The sequence below is a fragment of the Pipistrellus kuhlii genome, unplaced genomic scaffold (genome assembly GCF_014108245.1).
Source record: "Pipistrellus kuhlii isolate mPipKuh1 unplaced genomic scaffold, mPipKuh1.p scaffold_m20_p_12, whole genome shotgun sequence".
Taxonomy (NCBI): Eukaryota; Metazoa; Chordata; class Mammalia; order Chiroptera; family Vespertilionidae; genus Pipistrellus; species Pipistrellus kuhlii.
The window spans coordinates 25,887,477-25,909,520 of NW_023425427.1; positions in this window are offsets into that span (position 1 = coordinate 25,887,477).

Consider the following 22,044-nt stretch of genomic DNA (forward strand, 5'->3'; position numbering starts at 1 on the left):
AAGCCATAGACATGACACGTGACCCAGAACTTGCTTTTGAGACTGGATGAGCTCCCATCAGAATTTTGTACTCATGGGGCATCTTGAACACTGTATTCAAATGGATAGCAAGAGAAAGGGGCATGCACACGCATACTGGACTGCATCTACTTCTCCACTCTCTTGTAGGCTATATTGTCTCATCAAACGTTACTTGCAAAGCACAAGTTCAAATGTAAAATCATTAAGAATTTCAAGATGGGGTTTGGCTCAGTGGATGGAGCGTCGGCCTGGGTACTGAAGGGTCCCAGGTTCGATTCCAATCAAGGGCATGTACATACCTTGATTGTGGGCACATCCCCAGTGGGGAGTGTGCAGGAGACTGCTGATTGATGTTACTCTCATTGATATTTCTAACTCTATCCCTCTTCCTTCCTCTCTGTAAAAAAAAATCAATAAAAAATATTTAATAAAAAATAAATAAAATAAAACCACTGTTCTGACTCCTACTACATATCAGTTAAAAAAAAAAAAATGGTGACAGCAAAGCATGAAACCAAGTACAGGTTTCTTCTTTATACAGGATCTGGTGTTGCAACCCAGAAAGCTGGCTCTGCCTGGGAGCTTGTTAGAAATGTAGTTTTCCAATCCTCCCTCCTTGTGCTGGCTCAGAATCTGAGCCTTGACAAGCTCCCCAGGTGAGGTTGTAGACGTGTTAAAGTTTGGGAAGCTCCTTACAGTCTTAGACCACTGAAGATTCTGTCTCCCTAACTTGACGCTGGTGTTATGACCTGGCTGGATGAGTGAACGTGTTTACCCTGGTCTTCCCTCTTCCTCTTCCCTCCTGTGGGCCTAACTGAAACTCCCCCAGGACATCACCAACCCCATAGGTCTACTGGGTTTTTCGAAAACCTACTTATGGGGCATTGCTGAAATCTCATGCTTCATTTGCCTTCCATCCAAGGCTTTTGTATATTCACAAATCCTTTGGCAAGGAAGAAGCCATAAAGACAGATTTTAGGGGCTGGACCAAAAGTGAAGCCCCAATAGATGAAAGCCTTGTTAATTTACATATCAATGTGTAACTCAGATGTCTTTATTATCAAGAATTCAGAAGTAAGGATCTTGTTTCCCTCTGTTTGCTATTTAGTTCATTCATTTCCCTACTTGTACTAGCTTTAAATTTTCCCAGTGTGTGAGGGTTTACTATAGCTTTCTCTCCACATTTGTTTGAGATTGAAAATAATAATAAACACCCCTCCCCGAAAATCTTCAGAAAAAAAGAAGAGGAGGGAAAGGAGAGAAAAGAGTGAAAAATGTAATTCTCTTTGACATTCCCAAGAATAATAACTTGAGAAAAGAAGTTAAATCAGAATTAAGAAACTTCACCTTCTTGTTTCACTTTCAACCTCAGAAATAAATAGGATCACTTTTCAGCCAGAACAGAATCGCCCCTCCACTTGCACCCCAATGTTGCCAACTGATACAGTATTTTTTTTACACAATAGTGGCTCCCCTCCTTCTGTGTGGGAGGCATGAAAAAAAGGAAGAAGAAGAAGAAGAAGAAGAAGAAGAAGAAGAAGAAGAAGAAGGAGAAGGAGAAGGAGAAGGAGAAGGAGAAGGAGAAGGAGAAGGAGAAGGAGAAGGAGAAGGAGAAGGAGAAGGAGAAGGAGAAGGAGAAGGAGAAGGAGAAGGAGAAGGAGAAGGAGAAGGAGAAGGAGAAGAGAAGAAGAAGAGAAGAAGAAGAAGAAGAAGAAGAAGAAGAAGAAGAAGAAGAAGAAGAAGAAGAAGAAGAGAGGAGGAGGAGGAGGAGGAGGAGAATAGGCTTTGAAAAGACACCAGTTACTCCTTTGGTGGGAATGGCCTCCTTTTCCTCCAAAGCTTCATGGTCAAGCCCTGCAGAAAGCATCTCCCAATGAGCAACCTGGTCAGAAGCCAATATTAACTCGGTAGCTGCTTATAATTTGTCAGAACTTTTATGACGTACCGACATCTCAATTTTAAAACCAAGCTTATATGTTCCCTGACCAGGACTAGAAATGACTGACAGGGGAGAAAAAAAAGAAATAAATAAAAAGAAAAAAAGTCTACGGTGGGAATGAGGAAGCAGCATAGAGGAAGTGGAGGCACAAGAGTTGGACCCACAAAGAAACTGGAGGCATGATTAGAACTCTCAAGAGAGACTTGGGGGCATGTCTTGGACACATAGAGTGGGGGCATGACTGGACCCACAGAGAGTGAGGGCATGACTGGGACAACAGAGAGAGTGGGGACATGACTGGGACCCACAGAGAGAGTGGGGGCATGACTGGGACCCACAGAGAGAGTGGGGACATGACGGGGACCCGCAGAGAGAGTGGGGACATGACTGGGACCCACAGAGAGAGTGGGGGCATGACTGGGACCCACAGAGAGAGTGGGGGCATGACTGGGACCTCCTGAAAGTCTTGGGCTTTTCAGCAGCTCCTCTCCTCCCCTTCCCCCGAGTGAGGCAAGGGCAACAAAGAAACACCTCAGTAATTAGCTCCTCTGGGGTGAGTTTTTACTGCATAACTGTGTGCAGCAGTGAAGTATGTCCTTATAAATTGTCCTGCTTGCACAATGACTGCATTCTCCTGTGGATCACCAATTCAGGATGTTTGGTAGCGTGACTGACAGGGACATTTTAAATTCATGGGAAACACAAAACCCCCTTTGTGGGCGTTGGTTTCAGCTGCCGCCTCAGGTAACAGTGGTTGAGCTAAGTTTTCCTCCTTTTCCTTTTCTTATCCATTGATTCTCCAGCCAAGGTGCTATCAAGTAGCCTGCTGACCCACAGGCCCAGGGAGGGAGGAGGAGATGAAAAGCAAGTTAATTCACCAGATGGAGAGTGGGATGGTTTCATCGGGGAGGCAGCTCTGCATTTCCAACGCCAGATCAAAATCAGGTTCAAGAAGTCAAGTCTTGCTGAAGGTGTAGAAATCTGAGTGGGTCTGAGCTGAACTAGTATATGGGGAACACTCACATACTCTCCTCCATTTCTCCAGGGCCTGGCGCTAGGAGGCTCTAGGCTGGAAAATCCCCACCTCTGCAGTCAGAGGCCTTGCAGTTAGACCGCAGTTCAAATCCCATTTCTGCCCTTGGGCAAGATGACCTCTCTGAACCTCAACATGTTCGTCTTTAAAACAGGGACAATGCTACCACCTCTCTCATTGGCTTTCTGGGAGAAATCAACGAATGAGAAAATATATGCAATAGCCTAAAAGCCCAGAGCACATAGAGCTTAAGTAGCAGTAATCATAGTTACTGTTATTGTTTTAAAGAGGAAGCTATTCCGGAGCAGCCAGGCCCGGAACAGCTCGCTTCTCGCCTGCCCCTGCCCCACAGCTCCCTCTCAGACATGGCTGGAAACTTTTATGGGAACTTGAGGGTCTGCTGAATCAAGTGATGAAGGCTTAGATCTGGATGTGTTGAGTTATTATAGGGCTGGGGTGTTGATCTGTGAGTGCCTTGGGTGGGGCCTGGATGAGGCTGGTTGACCTATTTGGAAATGTCTTTTGTGTGAAATGTATCATTGGGCATGTGGTGGTATTATTGATATGAGAAAATGCTAAGTAACTGATTTACTATCTGAAAAGGGATTTACTATCCGGGAAAGGGAGGGAGGAAGAGACTGAACATAAACTGCACCTATAAATGAGGACAATGGGGGATGGGGAGGGGGCGGAGGGTGGGGTGGGAACCTGGTGGAGGGGGGAAGAAATGAGGAACCTTTGTAACAATATGAACAATAAAGATTGATTAAAAAAAATAAATAAATAAATAAATAAAATAATTGGAAAAAAATATAAATAAATAAATAAATAAAATAAAGAGGAAGCTATTGCCCAGAAGTCCCGCCTCATAAATTTCCAAAGGACATAATGAAAGAAGCATCGGAGAGTTGGCAAGGTGACTCACTTCCTGGAGAACCCAGAGTTCTGGCCAGCAAGCTCCAGTTCTGGTCGTGAATACATGGAACCACACTACTGTCTTTCTTTTTTAAAATATATTTTATTGATTTTTTTATTTTTATTTTTTTTTTACAGAGAGGAAGAGAGAAGGACAGAGAGTTAGAAATATCAATGAGAAACATCAATCAGCAGCCTCCTGCACACCCCTCACTGGGGATGTGCCCGCAACCCACATGCCCTTGACCAGAATTGAACTCAGGACCCCTCAGTCTGCAGGCCGACACTCTATTCACTGAGCCAAACAGGTTTCAGCACACACCACTGTCTTTCATGAGCAACGCCTTCTCTCCCTTCTTGCCTGGTTTCCCTCCCCCTCTTTTGCCCATCACGGTCTCTCTTTTCCTCTCTTTTCTCCTCCAAAGGTCCCATCTGCCCCATTCTTTCCTTAGCATTGGGAAAGTCACCTCAGGAGGCTGGCACCCATCTGCCTCTTTAAGGCAGTGAGGACGATGAAGAAGATGCTGCCTAAATCCCTTTGGAAGTAAACTTTCCACAATTATCCATTCCTCTTCCCTACCCCTCCCCACCTTTTCTTTGCCCTTTGAGCAAAGTACCAGAGAAAAATTCTAGCTGGTTAAGCTTCAGTGACATGCCAGTAGAAGGTATGGCAATGGTAGAAGGAGAAAGAGGAGAAGGAGGAGGAGAAGGAAGAGGAAAAAGAAAAGGAAGAGAGGAGGAAGAGGAGGAGGAGGAAGAGGAGGAGGAGGAGGAGGAGGAGGAGGAGGAGGAGGAGGAGGAGGAGGAGGAAGAGGAGGAGGAGGAGGAGGAAAATGACCACAAACAAACACCAGGGACCTTGGGCTTCCTTAGTAGGAGAGCAGGTTTACAGTCCCACCATGACTGCATGATCTGTGGAAGAGGAGGAGGTGATGCCTCAAAAGAAATCACAAAGGAAGAGTGGACATTGGGTTGGGGCGGAGCAAAAATAAAGAACTACTAAGCTACTGGGAAGACAGAATAAAATTACATGTATCTTTCTCACTTTGGCTTTCTATTCAATCATTTATTCAGGTATTCACCTTTGAGTGTCCAGACTACTGGAGAGGCAAGTTTTACCTGAAGTGAAGATATTTAGAAATTGTCATATTTGAATGTCTGTTAAAATATTTTGTGTTAATAATAGTATAGAATCTACTCAGGAAGCAGAGCACTAAATTGAGTATACCTCAAGGCCAACGAAGTCCTTGAGGGAATGGTTACCTATACCAGTGGTTGGCAAACTCATTAGTCAACAGAGCCAAATATCAATAGTACAATGATTGAAATTTCTTTTGAGAGCCAAAGTTTTTAAGCTTAAACTTCTTCTAACACCACTTCTTCAAAATAGACTCGCCCAGGCCATAGTGTTTTGTGGAAGAGCCAGACTCAAGGGGCCAAAGAGCTGCATGTGGCTCGTGAGCCACAGTTTGCCGACCATGAACCTAGACCAAACCAGGAATACTGAGCATTCAGAAGACCCCTAGATATAAGCCAGCCCTACAAATTTCAGTGTGAGGTGATTTTGCCCCACATTCCAGGGATATGGGGAAGGGAGAGGGAGCACTCCACTGGCATCAGAGATCAGAACGCTGCCAAACATCCTACGATGCACAAGAAGCTCTTCATGCAAAACATTATCCTACCTCAAACGTCAATAGTGCCGAGGTTGAGAAACCCTTAGCAAATGGACAAGGGGGCTTTCCATGAGTCCGAGAGCTGTCTCTTCATAAGTACAGACCATGGCCATCATCCAGTTTTATTCAACCGGGTGCTGGCTCTCCCACTAAGTGAGTCAAAGTGTCTCTGGAGGATCCTTGCTCAAGACCCCTCCTCTTCCTGCTCTCAAACAATCCAGGTTCTGCCTGGGACTGTGCATGTTGAGCTAAATGTTTCAGTATAGAAAGAAGAAACAGTTTTCTAGGATAAGACTGATGTGAAATTCCTGCTTTTGTGGCTTCCTTTAGCTTCCTCGATCATTCTAAATCTAATTCTCTGGCTTCTGTGGCCCAGCTAATATGACAGTACGTAAGAAACATTTTAATAAAAATTGTGTAACTTAATTTTTATAATATCCTGTTATACATAATCCTATATAATAAAGAAGGGATATGCAAATTGACCATCACCTGTCACAAAGATGGCTGCACCCACAGCTGAGGCCAAGTTCCCGTAAGTAGCCTTAACAAGCTATCAGCAGGGACCTGAGGCTACACCCTCCCCCACCCACCCCCGTGGGACTTGACAGGGGACCTCAGGCCATGTCCCGCACCAGGCAGGGCTGGACAGGGGACCTCAAGGTGCACTTCCTGTCCTGGTGCTGGGCTAGGGGACCTCAGGCTGCTTCCCCCACCCCAGCACCAGGCCGGGGGACCTCAGACCACATCCTTTGCCCCAGCACCAGGCCAAGGAACCTGAGGTTGTTGCGCCCCCCTGCCTGGTTGGGTTTGACAGGGGACCTCAAGATGCACCCCCAGAACTGGGTCAGGGAAACTCAGGCTGTGCTCCTGCCCTGTGGGGCTTGACGGGGGACCTGAGACTGTGCCCCCCTCCTAGTGCTGGGCTGGGGGAGCTGAGGAAATAAGCCTACATCTCTATGGAAATAAACCTACATTTCTATGAAAATTGAAACTTTTGGGTTTTTTGCGGCCCACATAAACCTAAGCTTTGTTTATTTGCCCATGTTAGCCTTTGAGTTTGACATGCATTCATTAGCCCAGCTTTGTTATCTGCCTTATATTTTCCAGGCACCACTGGGCTAAGAAAGCCCTTGCTGTCACAACCTGCCCCCAGAAGTACTTAGGAATTTGTGAAGGCACCCAGAGCAAGCCAAATGTAAGAGGAAGCCATGAGTCAGTGGTTTCTAACTCCTTTCAACCTCATTGCCCCACTGTCTGCTAGCACTGACCACTTCCTTGCAATGTTCACCCTGCCTTTAGCTTTCTCTAGCATGGGGATTTCTTAACTCTACCTTCCCCAACTTTTAACCTCATTTTTCTTTTGAAAAGGTGCTGCATTTATTTTTTGTTTTCTGAAATCTTTTGAAAATGAAGCCTAAGTCTCTCTGATGGAGAACGACATTCGAGTCCAATCTTTACGTGTAATCCATATCAGGCTGGTGGCCTCACGGACTTCTTTGTTTTGAATGAGCTTGTTAATTAATTATTCTAGCACCCAAGAATAAATGAAAAGCAATCTAAATATCTATTAGAGTCTCTTATAAAAACGCCACGATGAGATTTTATTCATAATATATAAGAAAGCTTCTTAGAGATAAGCCAAAGAAATTATATACCTATATACATAGTCCATGGATGCAGGCAATAGGGTGGTGAATGGGATATATCTGTAATACTAACAACAATAAAAACATATTAAACAAACAAAAATAAAAGAAAGCTTCTTAAATTTATTCCTTTGCATACATAGAATCTTTGAGAAGCAAGGAATTTTCAGGCTCAGAGATTCCATTTGGTTGGTTTCTTTTGTTGATAACACACACATCTGGACAGTAGATAGTAATAAAAAAGGAAGTCCTAGCAGCTGCTATCTTGGTGTCAGTACACAGAGGAAGTTTCTACAGAGGAGACTAAGAGAAGTAAAGTTGGTAATGGGAGATATCATTGAAGGAAGAATCTCACTCTTGCAAAGTTTACATCATAAAATGATCCATACATTGGCAAACTGAATTAAGTTGGAAGCTCTTTGAAGTGCTTCCCATAAATGTGCAGGCTTCTGGTTTCAGCAAGATCCAGCAGGTGCGTCCCACATTTGATTTTCCCACAACACATGTGCAGCTCTGTGTATCGACTATATTTTAGTCACATCAACTTTGTAAGCCATAATGAAGTTAGAATTGTCCTACCAAGATTTTGTATTCCATTAATATTCCCTGACAAAGTATGCTTCTTGTGAAAATGTCATATTTGCATAGTTTTTTTTGTAGCTTTTAAAGCATTCAGAATGCCTTTCTTCACTTCATCTTCATAACAACCATCTCTATTTTATAAAGGAGCTCTTATCACACATCTTATTTATTTTATTTACTCATCATCCCATTTACACAAAGGACTGGAGGTAGAACAACAGACTTCACACCGCTGGCAAAGTGCAGGGCCAGGAGTGGATGTCAAGCCCCCTGCCTCCTAGTTTGGTGCCCTGTTGGCTAATGCTCTTGATCTTAAATCTGTGCCCAGAGATGACCTCCAAAGCAGACTTGATCAGAGCACAGAACCTCAAGCGTTGACTCAAGGTGTATCATGGTGATGATTTAGGGCTGCTTCGCCAGCCTAAAATAATCCTTATGTCAAACAGACAAGACCAGAGAGAATGTGCAAAAGCAAGTTTCAGGAAAAGGAAAGGATCGCATTCCCCATCCCATTATTATCCAGAAGGTGTTTTTCTTGTTTGTATAAATACCACCTGTTAATTGGTAAAAATAAGTCTCTTTCTTTCATTTAAAGAGGAATGGCAGCCTCAATAAAAAGCTTTGAATTAGGAAAAACTTTCTTCAAACACAGTGTTGGACAACAGGAAGAAAAACAGTGTACCGGCCGCCACAATGACTAGTATGAGCTGTCAGCACTCCTCAGAGTTTTTTATGTGCCGCCTTTTTAGTCAGCTATAACCCTAGAATGCAATTGTTTACTGAGTGTAGCAGAGAGGTTACACACAGATCTAAAAGTTGACCAGCCAAGGCCTACGTCTGGCCCCTGCCGTCTCGGAGCCTTTGAGTTATTTCCTACGCTGTTATCAGCCTCTCTTTTCTCCTGCATCAAACAGGGTCGATATATTCCCTTATCTGGGGGTTTATGAAAGGATTGAGTAAGATAATGGATGTAAAGCACTTAGCACAGGACATTGCACATTTTATATATTTAGTAAATGCCTGTTTGAACTGTAAGTACTCTTTCATGTTTTTCAATGTTTTTATTGATTTAAGAGAGAGAAGAGAGATAGAAACATCAATGATAAGAATCATTAATCAGCTGCCTCTTGCACGCCCCATACTGAGGATCAGCCTGCCACCTGGGCATGTGCCCTGACTGGGAATTGAACTCTAACCTCTTTCCTGGTTCATGGGTCCATGCTCAACCACTGAGCGACACCAGCCAGGCACTTTTCTGTGTTTTTAAAGCATCGTCATAATTACCGTATTTTTCGGACCATAAGACGCTCCGGACCATAAGACGCACCAGTTTTTAGAGAAGGGAAATGAAGAAAAAAAGATTCTGAAACAAATAGTGTCCTAAAATATTTTATGTGCATTAAAACCCAACATCACAGTCATAAACACATGTAATCAACCCTGTAAAGTAAACAGCAGCATTTAGAACCATTTTAGAGCCGGGCAAGCACACAGAGACCACACAGAGCCAGGCAAGTAAAAAAACTTTTTTTAAAAAAGTATATGTGTAGGCTATATTTGGACCATAAGACACAGGGACTGGGGGGAAAAAGTGCGTCTTATGGTCCGAAAAATACGGTAGTTATTGGCTGCTCCTGAAGAGCTGCTCGAGGAAAGCTTTGGTAGGTGTCTTTTTCAGTGGTCAGTGTGGCAGAATCTGCCCGCTGTTTAACAAAATCGCTTGCCTTTTCTTCCTCAGCACACAGCTGGGCAACCTGCAGTTAGATATGCTGTGTAACTGAGTGCTGGCCGCAGGGTGTGAGCAGAAGCCACGAGTGCCATTGCCCATGCTCAGCTCCCAGGTTCTCTCTCCTTTGGGCTCACTGACATGACAACACTCCACCTCAGCGTGGCTTTAGAAATAATATTTTTTTTAAATGGCAGAGATACCGTTTGATTAAATCCTGCAGGGTAACCTTTCCCTGACAGCCAGCAACCCCATCTTGAATTGTTAATGAATGAGAAATAAACTTATATTGTGTTAGAGTGATTATCTACCTTGTCTTTGTAACGGCAGCTAGCATCACTCTGATACATAACAGTTAGGCCTGGTACTAAAAGAAGACATAGGAGAGCTCAAAACTCTTTTCAGTGTCTCTTCTAGATTCCATGAGAAGAAACCATAAAAAAAGACAGCTACCCTCTGGCAGTCTAGAAACTTCCTTCTTCCTGGAGCAGATGCTCCTCCTGTGTCCCAGGCTGCCTTCTGGGGGCCTCCTCGGCTTTTTCATCCTCACTTCTCAACCTCAGATATCTTCCCTTCTAAACAACCCTCATTCCTTTCCCTATCTGCCGGTAAAACATAAAGTACATATTCCTTTGGTGATCATAATTTTTAACTCTTACTTATGTGCAACCTCATTGTTTGCTGTGCATAAAGGCTGAGATCACTGATGAAAAAAGAAACCCGGAAAATGCTGAAAGCCATGAGTTCAAAGAAGCAACAGAAGCACATGACAACCAATAGCCACAATAAAGAGGCAAACAACTCAATTAAAAAATAGGCATGCCATTTGAGTAAACATTTCTGTAGTAAGGCAGGCAAATAGCCAATACACACATGAAGATTTGTTCAATGTCATAGTCATCAGGAAAAAGCAGTACTGTTGAGGAAAAAAACACATCTTTAGCCCTATCCCAATAAAAGTTTTAAAGTCTCAGAATAGATATGAGATCCTGTAAGTGCTCAGACAGAATGAATAAGTTATCTACGATGGGAAAAGAATCGCATCAGACCACAGGCATCGCCTAAGACCACAGCACTGGATGCCAGAAAGCAGGGAAACATCATTTTGTAATACTGAGAGCAATGCCATACCCAGGCATCATTTCATTAGTTTGTGAGAGCAAAAGGAGGTATTTATGAGGAAGGATTGCAAAATTTCAGAGAGTATATCTATAATGTGTTCCTTTTGAGGAAAATACTCACAAAAAGACATCAAATATCAAATAAGTTAGAATATAAATCTAAACATGGGAAAAGATGAAAACAGAGGAGTCATTGGTAAGAATTAATTTTTATACATGTATAGATAGTGTATAGACAGAAACATTCTGATGACAGATAGATAAGGTAAGTTAAATGAGGACTCTTGAAATGGAAGATTTAGCCTGGCTGGCATGACTCAGTGGTTGAGCATCTACCTATGAACCAGGAGGTCACAGTTTGATTCTTAGTCAGGGCACATGCCTGGGTTGGGGGATTGATCCCCAGTGTGGAGCATACAGGAGGCAACAGGTCAGTGATTCTTTCATCATTGATGCTTCTATCTGCCTCTCCCTTCCTCTCTGAAAACAATAAAAAATAGTTTTTGGGGGGGAAATTTGAGGATTTATACTATAAGAATATTTCAAATAGCAATCTAGAATTAAAACACTAAATAATAATCAGAAAAATCAAGGTTTTCAAAGGTGGGAAGGAGAAAGGAAATAGAAATGTTTGAAAATTTACCAGGCATGAATTTCTAGCTAAATTTGATTTATCTTTAAAGGCCTGATCATACTACAGTTGTCTCCCCTTATCCACAGGGGTGTATATACTCCAAGACCCTCAATAGATGCCTGAAACTGTGGGTAATCCTGAAATATATGCTTTTTCCTAGACATACAAACATATGATGAAGTTTGATTTAGAAATTAGGCATAGCAAGACAGTAACTACAATAACTAATAATAAAATAGGATAATTATAACAATATACTGTAATGAAAGCTATCTGGGGCCATTATTAAGTAAAATAAGGGTCACTTGAGCACAAGGACTGTTGATCTGATACCTGAGAGGGCTACTAGGTGACGAAGGCCATACAGAGTGTAGAGATGCTGACTCACATCCTGGGTGGGACAGAGCTAGACGGTATGAGATTCCATCACAATACTCAGAATGGTATGCAATTTAAAACAAGAATTTTTTTTCTATAATTTCTTACTTAATATTTTTGGATCGCAGTTGACCCCAGGTAACAGAAACTACAGAAAGCAAAAAACTTGTGTAAGTAGGGGGGACTACTGTACTTTTATTTAAGGGTTTACCAGGTATAGAAAAGGATGAGGGGGGGGAAAAAACACAATTAATTTTATAAAGTTGAAACAAACGTAATCAAAGCTGATAAAGGAAAGACAAAATTTAAAATTATAGACAATCTCATGAATATAGATTTAAGAAATCTAGCTAAGACATTGACAAGTAGAATCCACTCATGTATGCAGGAAAACAGACCATGACTTATTCCATGAAGTCAAGGGTGGTTCAGTACCAGGAAGTATCACAACACAAGCCATTACATCAGTCCTCAGTTTGTAACATTAGGTGTTTAAAACTTCTTTAGTAAATGGGGAGCCATTCCTAAAGAGTAAAATAAGAATTTAAAATATTATTTAATATAATAAAAGTGATTTATCAAACCAGTGACAGAAAAATACCCTAAAACACAAAGTGCTATAGCCCTAGCCTGTTTGGCTAAGTGGATAGAGCATTGGGTACTGGTTTCGATTCCAGTCAAAGGGCACACACTGTGGTTGCAGATTCCTCCTCGGCTCAGGCCCTGCTCCCCAGCACAGGCCCTGGTCAGGGCACGTGCAGGAAGTGGCCGATCAATGTGTTTCTCTCACATTGATGTTTTTCTCTATCTGTCCCTCTCTCTTCCACTCTTCCTTAAAAAAATCAATGGAAAAATATCTTCTGGTGAGGATCAACCAAAAAATATAAACAAATAAACAAATAAATAAATAGTATTTTTTTAAAAATACAAAATAAATAATTTTAATTAAACAGAAACTACACAGGGTTATTCATCATCATCATTATGACTAAACAGTGACTTAAAAGAAATCCCAAACTAATTCACAAAATAAGAGTAAATAATTGAGGCATGCTATCATGGGTTCCACTGGCCTGGATTGCAGGCTCGATCCCCAGCGTGGGCATGCAGGAGACTGTGGGTAATCCCATTGATGATATTTCTCTCCCACCGATGTTCCTATCTTTGTATCCCTCTCACTTCTTCTCTAAAAGTCATTAAAAACATATTTTTTAAAAAATTTTAAGTAAATATTTGAGCTAACATTTGAAAATAAAATTTGAACTCTGTTTTTTCTAATGAGGTGATTGTGGAAAAGCCACACTCAAGGGGCCAAAGAGTCGCATGTGGCTCGAGAGCTGCAGTTTACCGACCACTGACCCAGGGCATGTATAATGTAGAGATGAGAAATACCATCTTAACTGAGATAGGAATCCCAAAAGCTACTTTAAAAAAAGACATATTTGAATATAAATAAATGAAAAACCCGTATCTGGAAAACGTGCCAGGTAAAAACCAACTGACAAAGCAATGTGGTTCAAAAACGTGGTAATGCCAAAGCCAAGTGAAGTGTTCGTTTCTAACACACAAAGAGCTCTTGCAGACGGACGGGAATGAGAGGAAACCCATTAAAACCAGCATGAACTGCCTGCTGTCAGCTGCTCCATTTTTCCATCTTTCTTTCTATCTCTAAGGGAGGCTAGCTCATTGCTGGGGAGAATTTTCAGAGCCCTCTAAAATATTATTATTTTTATAAGCCCTTAGCTGTCAGAACCAAGTGAATGGTGGCTTTGTTGGTGACTAATGTGAAAATGGAGAAAATGGTTATCTGCTCCTGCCGGTGAATCAAATATCTTTTTCTCTTTTTCCTCTGACGCTGTTGAAACAAAAAAATAAGAATGTTGTTATTCATTTGTTTTTTTCCCCCTCTTCTCTTTCTGCTGGAGATCACTTAAAAGTTTCCACAATGAGCTAAGTTGTGGGTGTGTGCGTGTGTGTTTTTTTAATGGACCAAATGCCATTTTGCTTTGCAGAGTAATTTTTCTCATCTGAATTTCAGATTTTTAAGGTGGGGTAGTTTGTTTGCTGCAGTATGTCAGCTTTTCCCTTCCTCTTTGAGTCAGTAAGCTGTGCTAAATCTGAAAAGAAAAAAATAAGGAGGGTCTATTTATCTCCAGAGTTGGCAACATAGGAGGGAAACAGAACCTCATCTTATGCCTAAGACTGTACACTCACTTACTTGTTACACCCAGAAAAGAACTTTTTATCTTAATTTAAACTCTCTTCTAAACTGTAAGTCCCGACAGAAGTCAGTGTGTATTGCAGCCAAAACGCTATTCACATCTAGAACTGACATAAATGCTAGGTGACATTTGTGACAGTAGGCCCATCTGCCCAAGAGATAAGGACTCTGGAGACAGACCTGGCCAGGGGGGAAAAGTTTAAAAAAAAAAAAAAGTCAGTTGTAACTCAGTGCCCAGAATTCCTTTGTAGTAAGATATGCAGACCTCCCTCCAGACCTGGCTAGGAGATTGGCGTCATCAAAACAGCAGCATCCCGCACTTCTGTTTGAAGTCAGAACAGACATTCTGCTTGAGGCAAAAACAGGCCAGGTCATGTAAACTACCTGAGAAATAGCTCTGGAAGGCCAGGTCTTTGTCCCGAGGGGCCAATCAGGGAGTGACATACCAACGGTGGGAGGGGTGGGGAAAAAGAGGTATAAGAGGATGGACTGCCCCTCCTTCGGGGCTCTCACTTGTGTGTTTGCTGGCTGCTGCGTCAGCCAAGGTTTGAGCCCGGATTCGAATCTGTAATAAACTCTAGCATGCTTAATCAAATTGGCTCCGGTGGTTCATCTCTTGGGGACTCGCTTCGTAACAACATTTGTGGGGTGAAGAGTCAGAAAGAGAGAACATGTTTTCTTCATGGGAACCATACAATGGGAGGAAATAGGAGATGGAGTCTCTTACCACGAGGTTTATCCTCTCTCAGCCTCAGTTTCCTCCTCTGTAAAATGGGAAGGAAAATACTACCTGCTTCACAGGGTTGTTCTGGAGGCTCCATCAGAAAATGCGCAGAATTTGGTCATGAGCCAGGCATACAGTAAGATTTCAAATGCTGCTGCTGATTATTTTGTTCTGTCATTAGGAGAATGGCTGTACAGCTGACCCTGACCAGCTTGGGAGTTAGGGCCACCAAAACCACCCCAGTGGGAAACCCGAGTGACTTTTGACTCCCCCAACACTTAAGTATAGCCGGCAAATTCAACCCACCATGGACCTGAAAACAGTGTTTTCTGCAGAGGTTGGGAATCTGTGCTTGGGAATGCAAACACACTGTTTTCTACCTGCGGTTGGTCGAATCTGCAGGTGCGAAACCCACGGCTGCTAAAGGCGGCCTGGAGGTGTTTGGGGGGAAAGTCAGGGTATGCGGCCCTTCAGACCGGTGTTCCAGAGCCAGCGACATGTCCATCCCTCTCCTGGGTGGCCATGGCCTCCGCTAGGCTGGGTAGAGGCGACTGACACCCCAGAGGTTCGCCAACGCGTTCCGGGAGCCCGGATTCCACCGAGGGGCCTGTGGGCTGTGGAGACATCAGCATGAGGCTGAGATGGTGAGTGAGAAGTTTTTTATTATTTTTTATTCTGTGTTACAGAAAAGGAACCTGCCTAAGACTCGCTTCAGCTCTGGCCGGTTTGGCTCAGTGGGTAGAGGGTCGGCCAGGTTCGATCCCGGTCAGGGTCCTGTGCCTCGGTCCTGGCTCACATCAGTGGTTTTGTCTCTTCCCCTCCCTTCCACTCTCTCTAAAAATGAATGGGAAAATATCCTAGGGTGGGGATTAACAAAAAATGTAAGAAATAAATTACTTTAAGAAACAAAAAGCAGAAACCGGTTTGGCTCAATGGATAGAGAGTCAGCCTGTGGACTGAAAGGTCCCAGGTTCGATTCCGGTCAAGGGCATGTCCCTTGGTTGCGGGCACATCCCCAGTGGGGGGTGTGCAGGAGGCAGCTGATCTGTGTTTCTCTCTCATTGATGTTTCTAACTCTCTATCCCTCTCCTTTCCTCTCTGTGAAATATCAATGTAAAACAACAACAACAACAGCAAACAAACAAAATATCCAAAACCACTGATCCTTATAATCTGCGTGACTACAATTCTGTTATTCAGTGGCCATTTCTCCTTTTTAAAAAGACTTTTCCCAAGTTTTTTTGTCACTCGTCATTATCTGTCCTTAACCACCTGGTCCTTTCCGGGAGAAAGAAAGTATTTGAGCAGCTGCGTTTACTTTATTTTAGTATGGGTTACTTTGATGTATTGTGCCTTGTAGGAAGTGCCTGCATTTTTAAAAGACTACAAACGAGAAGGGAGCAAATAAAGATTGCTTTCCTATTAACAGAAATCCTGGCAATATGGGGAAGATTTGGGGGAAAAGGGATTTTTTGCAGAACTGCTAAAAATGACATCTCCCAACACTGCCTTGATGGCAAAATAATGACTGACATTTGTGAAACGATTCCAGATTTACACAATTTAATCTCCATTTTCTCAGCCGATTAACACAAGCTTCCTCTAGGAGAGGTGCTCTTTTTCCCTCCATGTGCATTTCCAGGCTGAGGGCAGGGAGGCCCTGGGTGGCTCAGAGACTCGCCTCAATTGGCAGAGTTAGGTCCTGACTCAAGTCTGTCCCCAGACCTTCCCCCATGTGGGAGGCCAGGCCTGCTGATTACCCACAAGGCACAGACTTTCAAACACTGGGTTTGCAGAAATGGCAAAAGCAGGACGGCTGGGTTTTCTGACGCTTCCTTTACGGGAATAAAGGAATGGCTGTAGCAGAGCTGTCAGTTCTCAATGAGCTCTTTGTGCACATAAATTCCAGGGTTTTTATGAACGATGATGGCAGTGAGGGTTCTTTCCCCCACAAGCAGCCAGAAAGTTGATGTTTCAACCATGCCTGGCCTTCCTCCAGAGAGCTCTTGGCCATATGCACTATGACTTGCAGACGCCTGGATCAGCGAACTTCAGAGACTGGAGAAAAAGAGATTGTAAAAAAAAACTTAGGGCAAACCAAGAAGCCCTTGTTTTCCGTGAGTGTATTTTTCTTTCCCCGTCAAAATCTCCGGGGACACCGTTTTTTAAAGTTCAAAAAAGTAGCCACAAAAGTCATTTAGCAGTTGGGGAAAGATTGCTTTTTTCTATTATATTTACCTAGAGAAAGTTGTCTAATTTATACTTACACCCTCATATCAAGACTGGTTGGTATGAGGGCCGATGTGTAACAAGAGCTCAATACACATTTGCCAAATGAGAGAATTAGTGAATATTTCCTTTCATTTGGGGCCAAGGCATGATGCGAGTGTCCCCCCCACGGCCCATGTGGTTCAAGGTTCTGGTTCTGGAGGAGCAAGAAATGCTAATTTGGGAATTGGGGGCCAGTCTGAAGCCCAAGTGGGGGGGTCCGGACTCCATTTTGCTCCAGCCTTGCTGTCCTTTTTATTCAAATTTTGGATACACCCATAGCCCTTGGGCAGGCAATTTCCAGTAACTGGCAGACTTATCAGCAAGGATTTACATGAAACTAACAAGAGGAAGTTGCTTCAGCTACCATTGTCTCAACTAAACTGTGGGTGTATGGCTCTGACTCTTGCTAGAGTCTCAAGGTTGACCAGCCTTCCAGACTCCTTGTCCACCCCTTTCTGTTAGGGAAGGCAATGGGCAGCTTCCAAGAGCAAGACAAGAGCAGAAGCAACCTCTAGCAGAAACAATATGATAACCTCCTCTGGGCTTGTCTTTCATTATGAATGATGCCTTGGACACACCAGCAAAGAACTCAGATTATTGCTTATTTCACTTGGGAACATTATTATCTTGATAGAGTCCTAGCAGCATCTCTGAGAGCCAGATTGGGGTGTTTATGAGGTTTGGGGTTAAAGGCAGGTCTTTCAATGCAGGATTGTGATTTAATCATTTAGGATTGGTGGACATAGCAAATTGAAGATTTTACAGTAAGTTTTGAAGAGTCTTATAGATAAAATATCACTTGATGCTATTTAATGAAAAGTTGAACAGTCTGGTCTTCGGTGGTATAGCTGTTAATTGGGTGTCATCCTGTGCACCGAAAGGTTGTCAATTCGATTCCTGGGTTGTGGGCGTGCAGGAGGTAGCCAATCAATATTTCTCTCTGACATCTATTGTATGTTTTGTTTTGTTTTTCTCTCTCCCTCTCCCTTCTTCCCTCTCTAAAGGTCAATTGAAATATGGTAGCACTCATACTTGGGTAAAAACTGCTGTTTGAATTTTAACCTTGCTATCTGACTTCTACCTTCGATTGCTTGCTTAAACAATAGGGTAGTTACAGGAGATTGACTCCCACTGACTCAGTAGCTTCAGGGGTAGAAACTGTAGATAACCTTTAGTTCTGCTTTTGTATTATGGGCAAGATAGGGCCACATCCAATGTCAAGCAGATGTGACTGGGAACCAACCCTGCAGGCCATCCCCAGTCTTTAGAATTTAGTCCTGAGGGGCCAATCAGGGTTAGCCGAGGCAGTGACATCACCTACCTGAATAAAACTCCTGGACTGGGCGATATTCGCTCTCTTCCGCCATGCTGCCGGCATGAGTGGGATAGCCCATGCTAGCATGGAGATGGCTCTTTTGCTTATTGCATCGGACTCGGCTCCCTGGTGGTCCTTGGGGATCATGACTGGAATCCCCAGCCAGGACCATGAGGGACCCCCATTCCGAAGAGCCTGACTGGCCGCGGTAGGTGTGTGTTTGTCTGTGTTTTTGTGTGAGCGCTCTGGAGGGACTGCCCCTCCATCGGGGCTCTCACCTGGGTGTTTGCTGGCTGCTGCGTCAGCCAAGGTTTGAGCCCGGATTCGAATCTGTAATAAACTCTAGCATGCTTAATCAAATTGGCTCCGGTGGTCCATCTCTTGGGAACTCGCTTCGTAACATCAATATTTTTTTTTTTTTTAATTTTTGAACAGTTTGATCATTCGTTGGGAATTTTCCACTGTTGTTTGCAATTTTTATTATCTTAAACAAGAATTTCCTGTAATAGAAAAGTCATGGTGATAAAGACAGTGGAATAGCAAAGTCATGTTAATGAAGATAACAGAATAGTGCAGTCATGGTCTTCTAGACCAAAGTCTGCAAACTTGATTCCAAAGGCCAAATGGTGTAGGGTCTTTTTGTGTGTGTGTGTGTGTGTGTGTGTGTGTTGTAAATATGTTTTAGTAGAACATGGCCAAGTTCATTCTGTTAAGTGACTACAGTATGGTTGCTCTCATACTACAAATGCCAAGTTAAGTAATTGTGATACAGACTGTGTGGCCACAAAGTCTAAAATAGTTACTTTCCAGAGAAAGGTTACAACCCTTGCTACAGACAGTAACCTGTGTGGGAGTAGATGGTTTCGAGGTAGGCAGTTAGACGGGATCAGAACAAGGACAATGGGCTAAGGACGATTGCACCAGGGCAGTAAGTCCCAGGTGCCTAGCAAAGGGCAAAACTAGGGAGGAGAAGGACCTCACCCCAGGGTAATCTTCCACCCCTAGCATATTGCTGGTCATGTGGTTCAGTCCCCCTGACCTTTAATTTTGCTGGCCCTGGGATTCAGACCCTTCCCTGACCTTTCCTCCTCTGGGATCTCACCTGTCATGCAGTGGATCCCCTTGGAGGAGGACCAAGGGGCTGAAGAGTGGCCTCCTTCCTTAAGCATTAACCCCTAAAGATAACATTTAGGCTTCAGTTGTATTTCATCTCCAGGCCCAGAAATGTGCTAAAACCAGATAAGCCATGCTGTGGCTGATATCAGGACCAGCTGCTTTGAGTAATCCCCCTGGTGCTGATCAATCAGTCAAGGTCACAACCCAGAGAAGACACTCATGGAAAGCTGATGTATATTCCATTGGGATCCTCCCCTGAGACCTCCAGATAAACATCTTCAGGAGGGAGGATCCAATGCAGCTCTCTAGGCATGCCTGAGCCTTTTCTCACTCCCTGCACCAGGCACATTTCCCTTGTGGCTTATTCAGTCCTAAATTCCAAGGGCCCTTCTTTTGCCTCTATAACTTATTTCCTGAGCCCATTTCTCCTATGGCTCACTTCTTCTACCTTTGTGACTTTCTAAATAAACTTTCTCCTATAATTTGAGTCTTGATTCTGAATCCTTTCTTAGCCAGAACTCAAATATGGAGGTTGCTGAACCAAGGTCCGGTCTGACTCCACCAGTCTAGCATCTGGTGCTATTTCATTGCAAAAAGTTTCATTTCTCATTATATTTATTCATTCATCAAATGTGTGTAAGGCATCCTTATAGGTGGTGGTAATATAACATTCAACAAGACAAATGCCTAACTTTGCAAGGACAAGTCAGTAAATAAAACAAATCAGACAGTGAGAAGTGCTCTAAGAAAAATTGAGCATGAAAAGAAGATAGAGAGGGATGGTGTTGGTAGAGTGGGGGTGAAGGGGATTCTGTTTAGGATGTGGGAGAAGGAAGGTTTCTCTTAAAAGAGTAACATTTTGCTCAGCTGGTATACCTCAGTGGATTGAGCATCATCCCATGGACCAACAAGACCCAGGTTCAATTTCTGGCTCAGGGCACATGCCCGGAGTTTCAGGCTCAATCCCAATAGGGGATCTGCAGGAGGCCATTGATGTTCCTATCTCTTTCTCCTTCTCTCTTCCTCTTTATCTTGAAATCAATAACATATTTATCTAAATCTAGGTATAGATATATAGAGATAGAGATAGAGAAATACAGATATATTTTTAAGGGTAACATTTGTGTAGAGCCTGAGTAAAATGAGCTGATTATGTGAAGATGGGGAATAGGACCCTGTGGAGAGATTTCCACGCAATAGGATATAAAACTGAAAAAAATCCAGAGGTGTTACAAGCTTGGTGTGCTGCTAATAGCAAGCAGGCCAGTGCAGCTAGAGCAGGGTAAGCAGATGGCAGAGGGAAAAGAGCTGAAATTGAAGAGGTAGCCAGGGCCAGGTGAAGTAGTAGAGCCTCGTGGGACAGACTAGGTTTGGATTTTATACCGGAGGTGATGTAAAGTTAATGGCGGGGGAGAGACTTATTTATTTTCTGCTTCTCGGTTCCTAGTAGGCCACTTCCCCTGAAGTTTTTTAAGATAGTGATCTGTGACACTGAAAAACAACAGCCCTAACTGAAGCTTTGCCACTGCCTGCTTTTCTTCTTTTTTTCTTTCTTTCATCATTCAGTTAGAAATAGCTTCTAATATCATTTGAGATTTCTTTTTTGAACCATGTATTTTTTTTAGGAATGTGCTTCTAATGAAAAAATAGGGAGATTTTCTACCTACGTATATGCTATCATTTTCTAATTTAAAGTGATAAGTGTGTGCTTAAAGTATACATCATAATTCTTTTAAAAATGGTTTTAGAATCAACAATGTGGTCTAGTTTGATGAATGGTCTATATGCACTCAAAAAGAATGTGTTTTCTGCAGTTGTTATGTATAGGGTTGTATAAATGGCTAAAAAACCAAATTAGTTTGACTGTTTTTCTGATCTTCTAAATTCTTGTTGAGATTTATTTACTTATAGATATCAATTTACTGACACAGGGCTATTAAATTTCCAGCCATGATTGTGGACTTGTTATTTCTCTCTTAGTCCTGCCAATTTTACTTCATGCATCTGAAGCTCTGTCATCAGGAGCATATAATTCAGGGTTTTTATATCCTTTTGATGAAATGACTATCATTCAGAAATAACCAACTTTATCTCTGAAATATTCCTTGTGTTGAAGTCTACTTTGCCCAGTATTATTAATATAGCCACATCTGTCTGCATGGCATATGTTTTTAATTCTTTCAACCTTTTATTTTTTTGCTTCACCATATTTTTTTTTCATCCATTTTCCCACCTCACTCTCTCCTCTTTGGCAATCACCAGTTTGTTCTCTATATCTATGGGTCTTTATGCCTTGTTTTATTTATTTTATATTTTTAGATATTATATATAAGTGAAATCCTATGCTACTTGTCTTTCTCTATCTGACTTATTTTACTTAGCATAATAGCCTCTAGTTCCATACATGTTGTTGCAAATGGCAAAATTTCATTTCTTTTTATTGCTGAGCAATATTTTAGGGTGTGTGTGTGTGTGTGTGTGTGTGTGTGTACCACATCTATTTTATTCATCTACTGATGGACACCTAGTTTGCTTTCATATATTGCTGTCTATCTATATAAAAGCCCAGTTACCTAAACTACAGAATGGGCAGAACAACCTGAATGACTAGTGGCTATGATGCACACTGCAGCAGCCAATCAGCCTGATCCAGGCCCGATTTTGTCCTCCCTCTGTCAGCCCAGCCCCCACTGAGCCCCCTACCCCTACAGGGGGTGGAGCCA